This window comes from Camelus dromedarius, chromosome 15 (genome assembly GCF_036321535.1).
Source record: "Camelus dromedarius isolate mCamDro1 chromosome 15, mCamDro1.pat, whole genome shotgun sequence".
NCBI classification, from domain to species: domain Eukaryota; kingdom Metazoa; phylum Chordata; class Mammalia; order Artiodactyla; family Camelidae; genus Camelus; species Camelus dromedarius.
The window spans coordinates 29,608,917-29,624,996 of record NC_087450.1 but is presented as its reverse complement, the minus strand read 5'-3'; the positions used below and the strand labels follow the sequence as shown (position 1 = coordinate 29,624,996).

The 16,080-nt window shown below is 35.5% G+C and overlaps 1 long non-coding RNA gene and 1 other non-coding gene across 14 annotated transcripts in view; both read right to left on the bottom strand.

The window, feature by feature from the left end:
- LOC105092355 (uncharacterized) overlaps positions 1 to 16,080 on the bottom strand; it is a 286,171-nt gene that overhangs the window by 8,113 nt on the left and 261,978 nt on the right. For 2 of the 13 annotated variants that reach the window (XR_010384187.1, XR_010384189.1), the window contains 2 exons: positions 4,145 to 4,299; positions 3,530 to 3,661 (listed from right to left, as the gene is read on the bottom strand). The exons of 10 other annotated variants lie outside the window; for them this stretch is intronic. This is a non-coding gene — a long non-coding RNA (uncharacterized LOC105092355). Of the gene's footprint in view, positions 1 to 2,764; positions 3,251 to 3,529; positions 3,662 to 4,144; positions 4,300 to 16,080 lie in introns of those variants that run through there. One more of the 13 variants, XR_010384188.1, reaches the window with a different exon arrangement.
- Positions 225 to 332, bottom strand: LOC116157558 (U6 spliceosomal RNA). The gene has a single exon (XR_004141688.1). It is a non-coding gene; the product is annotated as a U6 spliceosomal RNA (small nuclear RNA).

Genomic DNA, 16,080 nt, shown 5'->3' with positions numbered 1-16,080 from the left:
ATGTTTGATAGTCTGAGTCTAATTCTAATTCATGCACACTTGATTCCAGGTTAGTCCTATCAAATGCTTGCTATGTTATTTATATTTAAACGGGTAGAAGCCAAAGACTACCAGCTACTTAACTAAAAGAAGTAACTATACTGGAAAATGAAAATTGGTGGAATTTTATCATTGGATCAGAGTTAAAAAAATCAAACAGGATAAAATTTTGTTTAGAAATCCTTAAAAATATGGAATGCTTCACGAAATTTGCATGTCATCCTTGTGCAGGGGCCACGCTAATCTTCTCTGTATCGTTCCAACTTTAGTATATGTGCTGCCGAAGTGAGCACAGGAACTCTTATTCATTGCTAGTGGGAATGCAAAATGGTACAGCTACTCTGGAAGACAGTTTGGTGGTTTTTTACCAAACTAAACATACTCTTACCATACGATCCAGCAATTATGTTCCTTGGTGTTTTCCCAAGGGAACTGAAAACTTAATGTCCACACAAAAAATTTCACACAGATGTTCATAGCAGCTTTAGTCATAATTGTCAAAACTTGGAAGCAACCAAAATACTGTTCAGTAGGTGAATGCATAGATAAACTGTGGTATATCTAAGTAATGGAATATAATTCAGCACTAAAAAGAAATGAGTTATCAAACTATGATATGAAAAGACATGGAGGAAACTTAAGTATGTATTACTAAGTGAAAGAAGCCAATATGAAAAGGCTACACACTGTATGGTTCCAACTATATAACATCCTGGAAAAGGTAAAACTATGGAGATGGTAAAAAGATCAATGGTTGTTAGGGGTTGGGAAGGAACAATGGATGAACAGGCAGAGCACAGAGGACTTTTAAGGCAGTGATACTATGAATGATACCATAATGGTGGATTCATGTCATTATACATTTGTCCAAACACATAGAATGTACAGCACCAAGAGTAAACCCTAATGTAAACTATGGACTTTGAGTGATAATGATGTGTCAGTGTAGGTTCATCACTTGTAACAAATGTACCACTTTGCCAGGGGATGGTAATAATGAGGGAGGCTATAAATGTGTGGAGTTAGGGGGTAATGGGAAATATCTGTATTTCTTGCTCGATTTTGCTGTGAACCCAAACTGCTCTAAAGAACATAAAGTCTACTAGAAAAAACACACAAAGCAAACTTTTTTAAAGGAGAAAAAATTCAGTTTTCTATGTTTTATTCCCCCCCCCCCAAAAAAAACCTTTATTGCCAAACAGACTATCTACACATATAATGGACATTCACTCCCCAAATGCTGGTCTAGTGGGAGAAGGGTGATAAGCCTCATACATGTTGAATGACATTGGCTGCATGGGGCCCCGGCCCCTTCCCCTGTCATATTTCTATTCGGTGCACAGTGAATTGTTAAGGTCAGTACTTAGAATAATATAAAATAATTGAGAAAATGATACTATTTTTCTTTACTACACAGCTGGAGAAGGGGCCTTGGTGTGGAGTCCAGGTTTGAGGGGTATGAAAACACTGGGGAGTCTTACCCAATCCATTCATATAACTTCCCCTCCTCCATTGCAAGACAGCCTCTGACCCTAGAAATTTACACTTATGAAAACTGAAAATTAGGGAACTGATCTTTTTGTATAAGTAAAACCCTCCAAGCTACTACTTACCTAGGATCACAAATGAAAGGAGTCAGACTTTTGAAAACAAACAGATCAACAGATTAAACACCCTCTAGAGTTCTAATAGCCCTAGTTAAAAACCCTTAGTTAAAAAGTAAACAATTAAGAGATACTCATCAAAGGTGGATAGCTTTTAGTATAGAAGCGTATAATTTTTTTTGGAGAGGGGGAACCCTACTTGGAATCCATCTTGTCCTAACAAGAAAGTAATAGAGCTCTTCAGTCATTATAGACCTCATTTAAAGGGCCAGGCCCCACCACAGGATATGTCTCTCTCATGATACAATCAACTTTATTATGTGACTTATTGTAATGAATGTTTAACATAAAATTGAGAGTATTTTTGTTTTAAAATATATTTTGTTATTAGTCTTCAGGTCAGAATCCTTTTGGGAAGTAGGCAGGGCAAGGATTGCTCACCTACAAACCAGGGCAGAGTGAACAAATACAATCAGATATTCTTGAAGTCTCCACTGATAAACCCCCTTTCAAACCCTACTTCTTGAACCTAAATAGTTTTCCCTATTCCCCTTGACTCCAACCTCTAGTGTCCTATCTTTGATGACTTGAATTCTGATCACTTTTTGTTCCTTACCTTGTTTCCTGTTTGTTAGATCTGCTTCTCCCAAAATCCTAATCTCTATGTTGTGGCCCCTGGGCTGGTTATTTGACCAAAATTTTCTGTTTCCTTGTTTGATAATTTATTTTGGCACTGTAATGAAGTAGAAAAAGCATGGGCTTTGCACTCAGGCAGACTTGGGTTTATATCCTGACCAAACTACTAACTGGTGGTCTGATTTGGGTAATGCACCTCTCTGGGGATCAGTGTCCTTTTTGGTAAAATAAGGATATTAATGCTTACCTCAAACTATGGTTGTGATTGGAAGTAGACAGAGGAGATGGTTGCACAACATTGTACTGAACTATATAATTAAAAATGGTTAAAATGGGAAATTTTATGTTATGTATATTTTAACCACAACTTTTAAGAAAGAAAAAAATATGATTGCAAGAATTAGTCTTTGTGGAACCCCCATTTCAGTGCCTGGTATATAGTAGGCCTCTCAACAAATAATAACTGTATAGCATAGAATATTTTATGTTGCAAGTAACAAAAAGCACAACTCAAACTGCCTTAAACAATAAAGGTATGTACTGATACATGAAATTGAAAATCCAGACGTAAGGCAGGCTTTTGGGTTAGTTTATGTCACTAAGGACAATTTCTCTTGGTCTTCAGTTGAACAGGTTCAGCATATCACTAAGGGCTCTGATTCTTTCCATCTTTCCATCTTTCTCTGTCTTCTGCAATGGCAGCTTTATCCTTAAAGCCAGCAATTCTCATGATCACAAGATGGCTGCCAACAGCTCCCCAAAGTACATGTTCCCTCATCCATATCTAGAGAGAATGACTTCCAGCAGTCCAGCAAGTATGCTGATATTCACTGCTTAAATCCAAAAGCTGTGCATGGGAAGGTGGAATGGGATGGTTGGCTTGAACTAACTAAACAGGGAGAGGGTCAGTTTCCCTGGAAGCACAAGGGCTGCATGGGGATGGGTGGATTCCTCAAATGAAAATTAAGGTACTGTGGAGGAGAGAAGGTAAGGCTAAGACACTGAGCAGACAACCAACAAAAGTTCACTTTTGTAGCTATTATCTTTATTATTGGCTTTCTTGGCTCTTGGCTATTTCTTTAAAAATCATTGCAAAAGCAAAAACTAAGAGAACTCTTCTTTTGAGTAAGTGTGTTCTTTCTAGCAAAGGAAGATCAATACGTATAAAACTAAGTTTAATTTAACAGGGTGTTAGGCATCTGGAATACCAGTCAAACAAACAGCAAAATGCAGTGAATGAAGGGGCTTACCTGGGAAAAAATGTCAGGTATGGAGAGCAGGGGAGAAACTAGAAAGACGGTGATTTGCCAAAGTGTCAAAGCCAGAAGGGTAACGTTAGCTATTGACCTTTTCTTTACTGGAGCCAGATTAGAAGCCGTGACCTGGGTTATGACAAAGGGACCAATTAACAAGAGAAGGAGGTATTACCCAAAGCAGAGATGACAGAAGAAAAATCTGACTGAAACTCAATTTTGACTGCTCTGCCTATACCTTTGCAGTGTCTACCTGTCTGCCTCATGAGATTCTTCCTTCTCTTTTTGATCCAACCCCCATCAAATAACCTACCAATTTCTGCCAATTATATTTCTATGCTTTTTACCAAAAAGGATCTTCCATATTCCTTTGCTGCACTTCATCTGGCTAATTCCTGCTCTTTGGCTGAGACTTTAAATTCCAGTACACTACTGCTGTCCTACTTCCCACCCCCAAGACACACACCACAGGCTGATTTAAGTAATTGTGCTTGGTACTCCCTACCTATAATCAATACCCACTAGCCTAACAATTTGTTTACTTGGCTGGTCTCAATCCCTGACTGCTCTCCCCTTCATCACATGAAAGCTTCTAAAGATCAGGGACTCTACCTTAGTCGTCTTTGGTTCCAGGACACCCAGCACCTTTTTCCTGACACATAACAGAAGCTCAATACATGAAGGAGGCAATTCCTTTGGTTACCATCTGACATCCTCTTATCCAGGGCTTAAGAAATAGAACATATAAAAACCAAAATGTTCTCTACCTAGAAAGAAGGAGTTGAGAATGAGGAAGACAGAGACATGTTAAAGATGTTTTGTAGTAGTTTGTACCCTCCTAGATTTTGGGGGTGCTGAAGACAGAATCAAAATTGCTAAGAAGGTCCAGAATGCCTCTTTCCCTTTCTTTTCTCCATCTTCAAACACTGTTTCTAGTCCCAAACTGTTAAAGAATATTTTTTTCCCTATTTAGTCATATAGTATTCACAATTTTATGTTGTTTTTCCAGTTAGAGAATCAGGATGCGATTATTACATGAAAGTGACCATTATAATATTTCACACTTACAAACGCTAGTTATTGGCATTTACAGAGTGAAGCAAGCCACCTGAACTAAATACCAGGTGCTCAGTAAACATACTGTAATACCTCATTTCTGGTTACAAAGAGCTCATATGACCTTTATGTAGGGAATTTGTTTTCTGTTTAATTTATTTTTCCATTCTGAAACAGATTCATCTATTATAGGAAAGGGGCCAATTATTGGGTAAACACAGTAACACCTGATGACTATACCCTCTGGTATTTAGTCTCAAAACATTTTGCATTTCTTAATACATAGATTTAAAAATATTTTAACATTCCACTAAAATGAGATTAAATATAATTTTAAATGTTCCAGGAGGTAGAACATTCAGCCCTGTTTCTCAAGAAGGCTAAGTGAAAGGTCCCGTGTGTTGCCTGGTGGTTAGATTTTGACAATAAGCTAAAGGAATGAAGTTACAGAAGTGAGGGCTCACCTTAATAACTTTCTGTTGTTTTGTGGTTATTTAGGATTATTTGGAAGCAGAGCCAGCCATAGGCAAGTTTCCTGATGTAATATGTCTTTATGACCATGACCCACAATGAGTGCTCTCAAGTCCCTTTCCCCACTCTTGGTGTTGTTCCTGCTAGGTCCTCATGCTCTCACGGTATGCCTTTATGACCAGAGCTGAGGGTCACCATGTTGTTTCTAAATAATGACCCACGCGTACACCTTTCTCTGACTCCCATCACTCCCCTCAGCCTCCCATTGCTCCCCTCGGCCTCCCATAAGAATCATAATAACTTTCTTAATTCTAAAGTGTACTTTAAAAAAATCCTATTTCAGTGTATTCTCAATTCTAAGACATGCTCCCTCATTTCAATATTTCTGAAATTGGAATTAATTTTATAGTTTTCTTCTCTTTTTCCTAAAAAAGTGGTTACTACATTTTTGGTCAATCCTACAAGCGAAAGTGTCTTAGACTTGGAGAGATGTGTTGTAAGTGTACTTTACTGGAGAAAGTTTTTTCGAGAGTCAGTGCTGCTGCATATGGAGATGGGAGCTATCACACAGTTAATCCAAGCATACCAAGGACTTTGGGGGTAGGAGTGTATGAATAGTTTAGACAAAGCAAACTAATTGTTGGTTGGTTGTATGGACTAACTGTTGACGAGATAATTTTACATTTTCTAGTTTGAGGATTAGATGCAAAGGAAATAGGAATGTCTCCATCATATATAAGAAGGGAGTCTTAACCTTTCTCTCTACACAAATTGTTCTAAAGCCTAATATTTGTACTGAACAAGAGGCTGGGGTTATATACAGAATGCTCTAAAGAATATCCTTGATATGGATGACCAGTTATCTTAAACCACCCCTAAGTTCTTCCCTGAAAGGACTGTAACTTGATCTCATCTATTCTTGCTAAAGAGATGATGACTGTTTAGCTCACTGATCTGTGGAGAGGGGCAGAGCGTCAACACAGCCATGAACACACGTGGTTCCTGTCTTGGGTAAAATGTTCAGAGATATCTGAGCCCTATTTGTCAAGTCCAGCATAATTGTACAATGTTTTTCTAAAATAAATGGGGAGGACAATTGTAAGTTGAATAAAGGCAGTATTCTAGTTATCTCCATCCAAAAAGTCTTAGCTGTTAAAATTAAGAATGAAATGGAAATTTTGAAAACATGCTTGCCCCTAACATTTTTAGTACCCAGGAAGGACTAGGGGGGGTACATACAATAGGTCTAAATAATTAAAAATTATAAATCAAGCTAAAAATGAATACATTAAATAATTAAATAAATGTGTTCTACATACCTTCTCTGACAAATATACCTTTATTATGATAAAATATTTTCAATGTATATAGCAATATTTTTTATGACTGAAAGTCAGCTAAACAACAAAAATGATTTGACTTAATATTGTACATTTGTATGTTCTGTTGATGGACTGATGATTTTTGGATGAGGAATAAGATAAAGATGTACATAATTATAAATTATCATATACTTATTGTATACATATTCTTTTTTTCAGGAAAATAATTATGTTATAATATATGTAATTTATATTGACACTAATAGCAAAATAGACAACTTTTCTTGAATCAATGTAGTTTTTTTGTTTAATTTTTTATTATGTAAAATTCCAAACATTTACAACTGTAGAAATAAAGTATAGAGGGTTCCATGTACCTATTATCCAGCTTCAACAATTAACTCTTAGTCAGTTGTGCTTCATCTACACTCCCCAACTCTCTATACCCAATTATTTTGAAGCAAATCCTAGCTATAATATCATATTATTCATGAATATATCAACGTTAGATGTTTTAAAAATTTGGTTTAATAGAATTGGAGAAATTTTATTCTGCTAAGGCAGTAGCAACTGATACTGTCAATAAAATTTCTTAATCAATATTTATATCTGGAAATGAACTATGAATTTTAATTATTATATTCAAACATTTTAATGGGATTGCAATGATAATCATTGCAGAAAATATTAGAAATTACTTTTATTGTATCAATTCTATCACTCATACTATGATTTTTTTCAATAGTCTTTAAGCAATATCTATATCCATAAGGTGCTAAGTTCTTCTTTCAATTTTTTCAATGTTGGGATATAAAGAAAAACAAAAGAAAAATATGTGGTTTAATTCATTCAAATCTCTTCACAGGAGACCATGCCTTACCTAGAATGCTTAAAAAGTAGTGTGTGTATGTATGTGTGTGTATATATATATATAATATATATTTTTATATATTTTCTATTTATATATAGAAATTTATTTAATATGAATGTCTTCACAGTCATGCAAACATTTTTATTTCTTTGTTCCAATTTTCTTTTATCTTACTGGAATATCACTTTTGTTGTATGTGTCACATTTTGTATCTTTCTATTTAGAAAAATCATTTTCTCTAAAAATTTAAAAAGTATTTTAGATTATTTAAAAAGTAAAATAGGCAAACTTAGATCTGTTTGTATCTTTTGTAAACATTTCCTAACATCATTAATAGTAAGCAATAGTCCATACCAAATAACTGGTTAGCACAAAATAAAAAATGTTTTCCACCATAGACCACAATTCCTTATTTATCTCAGGATCGTCTGTTGTTTCACTTAACTATCCTAGTGCAGCTCACTCTCTTGTCTAAATTAAACCTAACTGCTCTAACAGTTTTTAAATGGCATCTCAATTTTTAACCCAGAGTGGCTGTGAGGTCAAATTTGGTATGTTTAATAAAGATGATCCATTTTGAATCAGATCCAGAAAATATTGTGTATAAGCTTTGAATCGCTCCAAAGAATGTTGTTGTTATTGTCACAGCTGAGGCCATATCTTCTAGGAATATGTTGAAAGATATTTAATAAATGTATATGCATTTCTGTTTATGATATGCAGGGCCCTCTGAAGTACAGGGCTCAGGGCAAGGGCACCTCTTACCTCAGTCTGGTACTGACTTTGCAGACCAATAATAAATGTATATATTAATACTTTATAACATGCATTGCTACATTTTTTAAAGTGCTTCACATTTATGATTTCTTTTGATCTGCACAATAATCTATGGACTAGATAGAGAAATTAGAGATGAGAAACAGAGGTCTAGAGAGGTTAAGTGATTTATCTAAAATTACACATCTAATTAGTGGTAGAGTTAAGAGTAGCACCTTGGTTTCCACACACAGGTCTTCCTGTTGTACTATTTTACATCATGCTGCATCTTTAATGTTTCTAAAATGAAGAGACCTGGCAGTTGGACAGGTTACAACCCAACATTTTTCATTCTTTAAAACCCTTTGGATTTTAGAAGAGAAAACAAATATGGGATGATGAATGGGGGGAAAAAAAAGCTGTATTCTCTTTCATACATGATAAGTCCATGTGGGAACAATATATACTTATCGACCAATGTTTCAGCAACTAGGGATTTATCTCCTTCCAGGAAAAGGTTTACTTGAATAATACAGACTAAATCTTCAGCAAGATAAGGATCATATTCCTTAACCTACTCATAAGACACTACGTACAACTCTAGGAACATAAACTTTGGGAGCATCTTCCAAGAGCCAGAGATTTTTGGAATGCTACTTTTTAGTGCAGTACAGCACCTAGAAATACAAAATGTTAGTATAAAAATGCATGTAATCCTCTTTTAATCATGCCAGTCAGATTTCCTAATAATTTTCCTATACAGTTTACACAGGACTGCCTTGGTGCCTCTGCCCCCTGTTCATATATACCCAAGACTTGAAGTGCTCCCTAAAATTCTCTTTTTTTCTCTAACTTTTTTTTTAGCACTTTTGAATTTAGGATGCATCTCACAGTCATTGGCATCTTTGATGAAATAGAACATAACTAACCGTTAATGATGGTTACCTCTGGTGAGTTCTGTATCGCTTGCATTCTCTACAATAAGAATGCATTATTTTCATAATGAAAATGAATTTTAAAAAATTTTAGACCCCAAATTCTATGTGGTTTATACACTCTATCTCTAATACTAAAAGAATACCAAGAATGTAATAACAATAATTAACATTTTATAAGGTTTTATATTCATAATGAATTTCATGAGCCCCTGTAGGTGATCAGTTGGCTTGATAACTCTGAGCTATTCCTCACAGCAGTTAGCTGTGAGTTATCCACGATGGAAACACTCCTCAGAGCTCTCTGATACTCACCATATTGTATTGTAATTGTCTTTTTACTTGGTTGTTTTTTCCACCTGGGTGAGAGCTCCTTGAGGGCAGGAACTGTGCCCATTCATTTTTGTGTCACTAGTGCCTAACACAGAGGTGAGTCTATAAAATTCGTAAAATAAATGATTGACTGAAAGACTTGTAGATATTCAATATTTTTTTGAATGTTACTTACACCGACACAATTTAACAGTTTACCTCTGGAGAGGGTAATTATTCTCTGCTAGGATATGGCTTGTTCATTTTTCCTTTGTGGTTGGTGAATGGCAAGGCACAAACTGTAAGTGTTATTTTAAAAAATGTCCCTACATTCGCCCCTCAGGGAGAGCTTTAGCTTTCTGTTGTCAGATTTGTTAATCTATCTAATTTACTGTGTAAGCAGGTAAAGAAAATCAATTTTCAACATGCTACTAAATTAAGTATCTTACTGAGACAGGTTTTGAATAGGGGAAGTTTGAAATATTTTTTCTTGTTACTTAAATAAGAGGAAAACATTTTGCCAATGAAAATTTCTCATCTGGTCTTTAAACTATAGTATCATGTTTATATAGAGGAAGTCTGTTTGGGAGAGTGATTCTGAACACTCCCTGGTGAAAGATTGAGCACATTTTAAAAATAAAATTTGGCACATGAATAGAAATAAAAATATTTGGTAACTCATGGAGTGGGAGAAAACATTTGCAAATCATATATCTGACAAGGGATTTACATCCGGAATGTATAAACACATACAACTCAACAACAAAAACCCAAACAACTCAATTAAAAAATGGGCAAAGGACTTGAAAAGACATTCTCCCAAAGAAGATAAACAGATCACCAAAGCAATGAAAAGATGCTCAACATGACTGATCAACAGGGAAATATAAATCAAAACCACAATGAGATACCACTTCACAACCATTAGGATGGTTCTTATATGTGTATATATAAGAAAATAACAAGTGTTGATGAGGATGTGAGAGAAATTAGAACCTTTGTGCACTGTTGGTAGGAATGTAAAATGGTGCAGCCTTTGTGGAAAATAGTACAGGAATTCCTCAAAAAAATAAACATGGAATTACCATATGATCCAGGAATTCCACTACTTGGTATATACCCAAAAGAACTGAAAGGGGGGACTCAAACACTGATATTTGTACATCAATGTTCATAGCAGCATTAATTTACAGTAGCCAAAACAACCCAAATGTCCACTAAAAGATGAGTGGATAAACAAAATATAAACAAAAAATTTATATTCAAAGAAATATTATTCAGTCTTAAAAAGGAAAGAAATTTCAATACATGCTGTAACATGGATGAACCTTGAAAGTGTTATGCTAGGTGAAATAAGCTGGACACAAAAGGACAAATATATGATTCACTTGTATGACTACTTAGAATAGTCAAATTCATAAAGACAGAAGATATACTGATGGTTGCCAGAAGTTGGGGAGAGGGAGGAATGGGAAGTTACTATTTAATGGATAGAGTTTAAATTTGGGAAGATTAAAAAAAATTCTGGAGAAAGATCATGGTGATGGTTGCACAACATTGTGAATGTACTTAATACTACTGAACTGTACACTTAAATTGGTTAAAATGGTAAGTTATATATATAAATGATAAATATATATAATTATATATAAATGGTAAAAAATATATATAAAACCACACATATGAAAAACTTGACACTAACTTAGCATTTTATTAAAAAGCACTTTCACTTGCAATATTTTATTTTTTCCTCACAACAACCCTGAGAGATAGGCAGGGCCGTTATTAATCTCATTTTACAGATAAGGAAATAAAAGCTTATTTGGTTTGAGTAAACACCCAAGGAACACAAAATTAATAGATATCAGGGTCAGAATTAGGACCTAGAACCTCAGTCCCTTGCTCTTTCTTCTATACCAAACTGCTTTTCACAGAAGTGTTCTTGGACCCTGACAACTGACACTGACATTGACTTCACTGGCAAAGGCCCAACTTTCACTTGGAATGCACATACAAAGCCTGATTCCAAAGAACGATCTTGAAAGGGCTTTCTGGCCAATGTGGGCAAAACAACAGGAGCAGAAATCATTAACAACGTGTACCTTTCCCTCATCACAACAATAATATTGTGAAGGGCAAGACAGAAATATGAGAACTGAGGCAACAGCCAGGAAATGCTCAATAGCCACATGTTAATTTATTATCATAGGTCTGGTTTCTTTCTAAACAATTCTTAAGGGACAATTCCTTGTTTAAGTGAGATTTTTATTTTGTTAAGTATTCCTTAAAGTTCATTTGTCGGCTGTAAGATGATTCTTGAGAAGGTTTTTATTGTTGTTAAAAGGAGTTTTATAGTTGCCATGTAATATAATTTGATCTGTATGTGATAGCTTCTTTGAAAAGCAGTGATGATTTTTTAAAATACAGAGACATGAAGAAAAACAGACTTTTATCATACAACTGTGTGTTTATATTGTTAATTCAGCCCTGTAAAATCTTTCCAGTAAATTAATTACAGCTAAGAATCAGAAGGGACCATAAAGCAAAAATGGCAGAGGAGTACAGACAGCTGTTCTTTAAAAATGGAATGTTGATTTTTATTTTTAAGTATTCAACAAACAGTCCTGAAGCATATCCTCCAGAATCTTAATCGTATATTGTTGGGACTATGAAGTTTTGTTTTGTGTACTGAAGAAGAAAAATATCTGTTACATAATATTAATATATTCTAGTGTTTTCAGGTTAAAATAATAAAAATAATATGGCCAGCTGAGAGCTGAAATTTGGTGGTGGCAAAAAGTTTGGAAATTTAAAATATAATAATTATAGAAAGAGCAAAAATATTCAAAATTTTAATAGTGATTTTCTTGGAGTATAAGGGTGATTTTCCACCCCATATGATCATACTTCTCCTTTTCAGTATTTTCCGTATTTTCTACAATGAACATATCTTATATCTATAGTGGAATAAAATAAAATCTGTTTTATAATAATGATCATTAGAAAATCTTGCAGGCCAGGTCACTGGGCAGTTGTCTTTTTGATTAAAATTAACTGAAAGAAAGCAAAAGATAAACAATTTGTTCCTCAGCTTTCAAGTGGATAAATATATTATTAGTTCCATTTTAGAAGAGAAGAGTGAGGCCCAATAGGGTTAAGCGCTTGAGCTAAGTTCACCCAGCTGGTAAGCAGAACAACAAGTAAACCCAAACTTGTCCTGCTAGTAGGGAGGTGGTTTAGTGGAGAGGATTGGTAGTTCATCTTACTACACAGCCTATGTTCTGCCTAGTGATTCTGATATATTGGTACACCATGTTTTATCTCTGATTTGATAAGCTTGTATATAATTAAAGAAGCTCCTATATCACTGAAATATGGTTCATTCCTTCTGAAGCATCTTTTGTATTGATTGAAGATCTTAATTTATGGACTGCAAATGAATCATTATGGCCTGCAACCACAATGAGTTTCCACACACGTTTTGTAAAACTAAAGTAACATTACATCTCATCATGCATGTGTGCATTTTTATAGTACCTTCCACCAAGGATGTCTTGCTGGTACCTTTGGGACCCCTCAAGTTATCCCCAATCTCATTTCAGTTAAGGCCTCATTTATTCTCTTTCTTGTCTTGGTTTAGTTATTGCTAAGTCCTGTGATTGTAGGTCTTAGTTTTGAGTATAAATCTCACTTCCTTAAAGTTGTCTGCTAGTTCCTTTTATATGACACATCAAATCAATAATGGTATCTACCATTTACTGAGTGCATACCATGTACCAGTCACTTTATACCTATTATTTTTCATCCATGATGTAAATTCTGAGTACTTCTGCAATTTCATTTTCAACCGCTCCCTGATTGCACGCTATATTGTAGTTCAGAAGTCGGCAAACTTTAGTCTGTGGACTCAGTCTGGCCCGCTGCCTGTTTTTGTATATAGCCTGTGAGTTTAGAATGGCTTTTACATATTTAAATAAGTAAAAAGAATCAAAAGATGACTAATACTTTTTAGACATGTGAAAATTATGTTACATTCAACTTCCAACATTCATAAATAAATTTTCATTTGAATCCAGACCTCTCATTCATTTAGGTGTTGTCTATGGCTGCTTTTGTGCGATGATGGCAGAGTTCAGTAGTTGTGACAGATACTATGACCCACAAAGTATTTATCTAAGTATTGTCTAAATGTTTAAAATATCTATCCGGCTTTTTACAGAAGAGTTTGTCAACTCCTGTCTTAACCAAATTAATTTCTGTCCTTATCTTCTTGTCCTCATATAATTTCCCCTCTGTCTGGAATGCTTTTCTTTCCTTTCTTTATTCTTCTTTATTCTCTTCTATATCCTCATTTTCTCTAGGTGATTTCATCCAAACTCATTGTGTTAAATTCAATCTATATGCTTATGGTGCCCAAATTCATGTCTCTATACCCAACCTCTGCCCTGAACTCTAAACTTGAATGTACAACTCTTTTATATCTCTAGTTAGATAGCATAAACATTTCAAATCAAACATGTTCAGGGTTGGATTCTAGATCTATCCCCCTAAACCAACTCCTTCCAGTCTGCCCCAACTCCATCCTTGTAGTTAGGCCAAAAGTTTGGTGTTTTTCTGATTTTTCTGTTTGTCTCACATTTCACATCCAATCTATCAGCAAATCATGTTGGCTTTACCTTCAAAATATATCCAGAATTTGACTATTTCTCACCTGCCTTATTGCCACCACCCTAGTCCAAAAGACCATCTTTCATCTGGACTGCTGCCCTAGTCCAAATGGACATCTTTCATCTTTCAACTGGTCTTGTCTGTGGTGAACATATCATGCAGGGTCATCTTCTCAGAACTTTCCAATGACTTCCTGTCCAAAGTCTGCCCTCCTTCTCATATGATGTCTCTCAAATCACATTTCCCACTCACTACTATTCCCCTTACTCACTTTACTCTAGAGTCACTGACTTTGCTCTTCCCCAAACGATTGAGGGGCTTGTCTACTTCAGAGCCTTTGTGCTTATAGTGCCCTCTGCCATATCATCCCACGGTATCCCCAGGGCTTGTTCTCACGTTTTCTCTAGATAATAAGAGTTGCCTTTTCAGTGAGACCTTCCACGGCATTCTTATCTACAATTTCAAATTTGCATTTGTGGTTTAATTTTTCTTCCTTAGGACTTTTCGCTAGTTAGATAAATAAGTCATGTATTTACTTGTCTTTTTTATTGTCTACACAAGAATGAAAGTTCATGAGGGCAGGGATTTTCATTTGTTTTGTTCACAACTGTATACCCAGTACCTAGAAGAATGCGGACACATAGAGAGGGCAGTGTTTGTGGCATGAGTGCATGAATGAAAACATCCAGCTCAAGGGCTGCTTCCATGAAATCTTCCCTGCAGCACCTGCCTTGGGTGCTCTGGGTCCCCCTTCCTCTTGGACAGTGAATATCTATGATACGCTTACTACAGTGTAGAACAATTGCTTGTTTGATATATCTATTTCCCCTACTAAACTGAGCTTGATTCCTTTTTGTATTCCAGGGCCTAGCACAGCTCTTGGCACATAACAAATAATCATTTAATATTTCCTAAGTGAATGAATAATTGTTCAACATTAAAAAATATTCCTTACTATCAAGAAGATACTTCTCAGAGATCTGTTTAAATAGTGAATGGCACTTAAATTTGAATTGTATTTAAAAAAGAAAAACAAAGAATTATTCAGGATCATGCTTGCTTTAGATTCTGAAACCATTGGGGGCAAGCTGTGGGTTTACTGAGGCTCCAAAACCATACATAGTCCACATACCACAGAGTATGAGACCGGAGGCCTCCCACTCAGGAATCAAGGTGCAGTGCTTTGCGTGGTGAAGTCCTGGCTACACAACTTACTTGGCCCATTAGTTAAGACTATTGGCATGTGGAGAAAATCCTTACTCTTATTTGTTTGTTTTCAGTCAAGACCTTTAAGACCTGCTAATTGGTGACGTGAAAAGGACTAATGATCTTTAATCAGTGTTAGAATAAAAAATGCCCTTATTGTTTTCCTGTCTCTAAATAACCTTTTTCCACCTGTGTCCAGGAAACAGTCACAAGTCACCTAAGTAAAAATCTTTCAGTTGTTCTTTAAAAACAGGTATTTATCAGGAGATCATTGACTTTAGTCTGGCTCTGGCAGGCAGAGAACAATCTTGGGGGTTGAGCAGGGGTGGAGGATGCTGCTGTGGCAATGGAATTGGAGGAAGGTTGTGAGAGGAGGGAAGTTTACAAAGAAAGAAAGCCTTATCTCAGGCACTTTGGTGTTCTAGTCGGGCTCACTAATAAAATTAGATTTGGATTAAACATTTTGCGTTTTCTTCCTAAGGATTTCATGCACATTTCCTTATTTGAGTCTCACACACGCATGTAAGGCAGGGAAGGCATTATCTCTCACCTAGGGTTTAAGAGTGGAGAAGGTGAGAGCAAGAGATGAAATGATGTGCCTAAAGTCAGTGACTATCAGGAAAAGAACTCAGGTAGATGTTCAGTGCTCTTCCCACTGGCCCTTTCTTACAAACTACCTGTTTGCTTCAAGATTTTTTTTTTTTTTAATTGCATGTGTGTAGGGAGAGAACTAGAAATGTTTTAGGTGGCAGTGACATGGAGTGTCTGCTTTGTGCTCAGCACTGTAGTAGATACAAAGAAATAGAAAACAACATTATGTCCTCAAGATATTTATAGCTCCCTGGGGGAAAGAAAATGTAATAAACAACAACAGCAAAAAAACCTCCCAAAACCCCTAATATTAAAGTGAAAAACATCAGGTATATAAAAAGCATGTATACTAAACATATT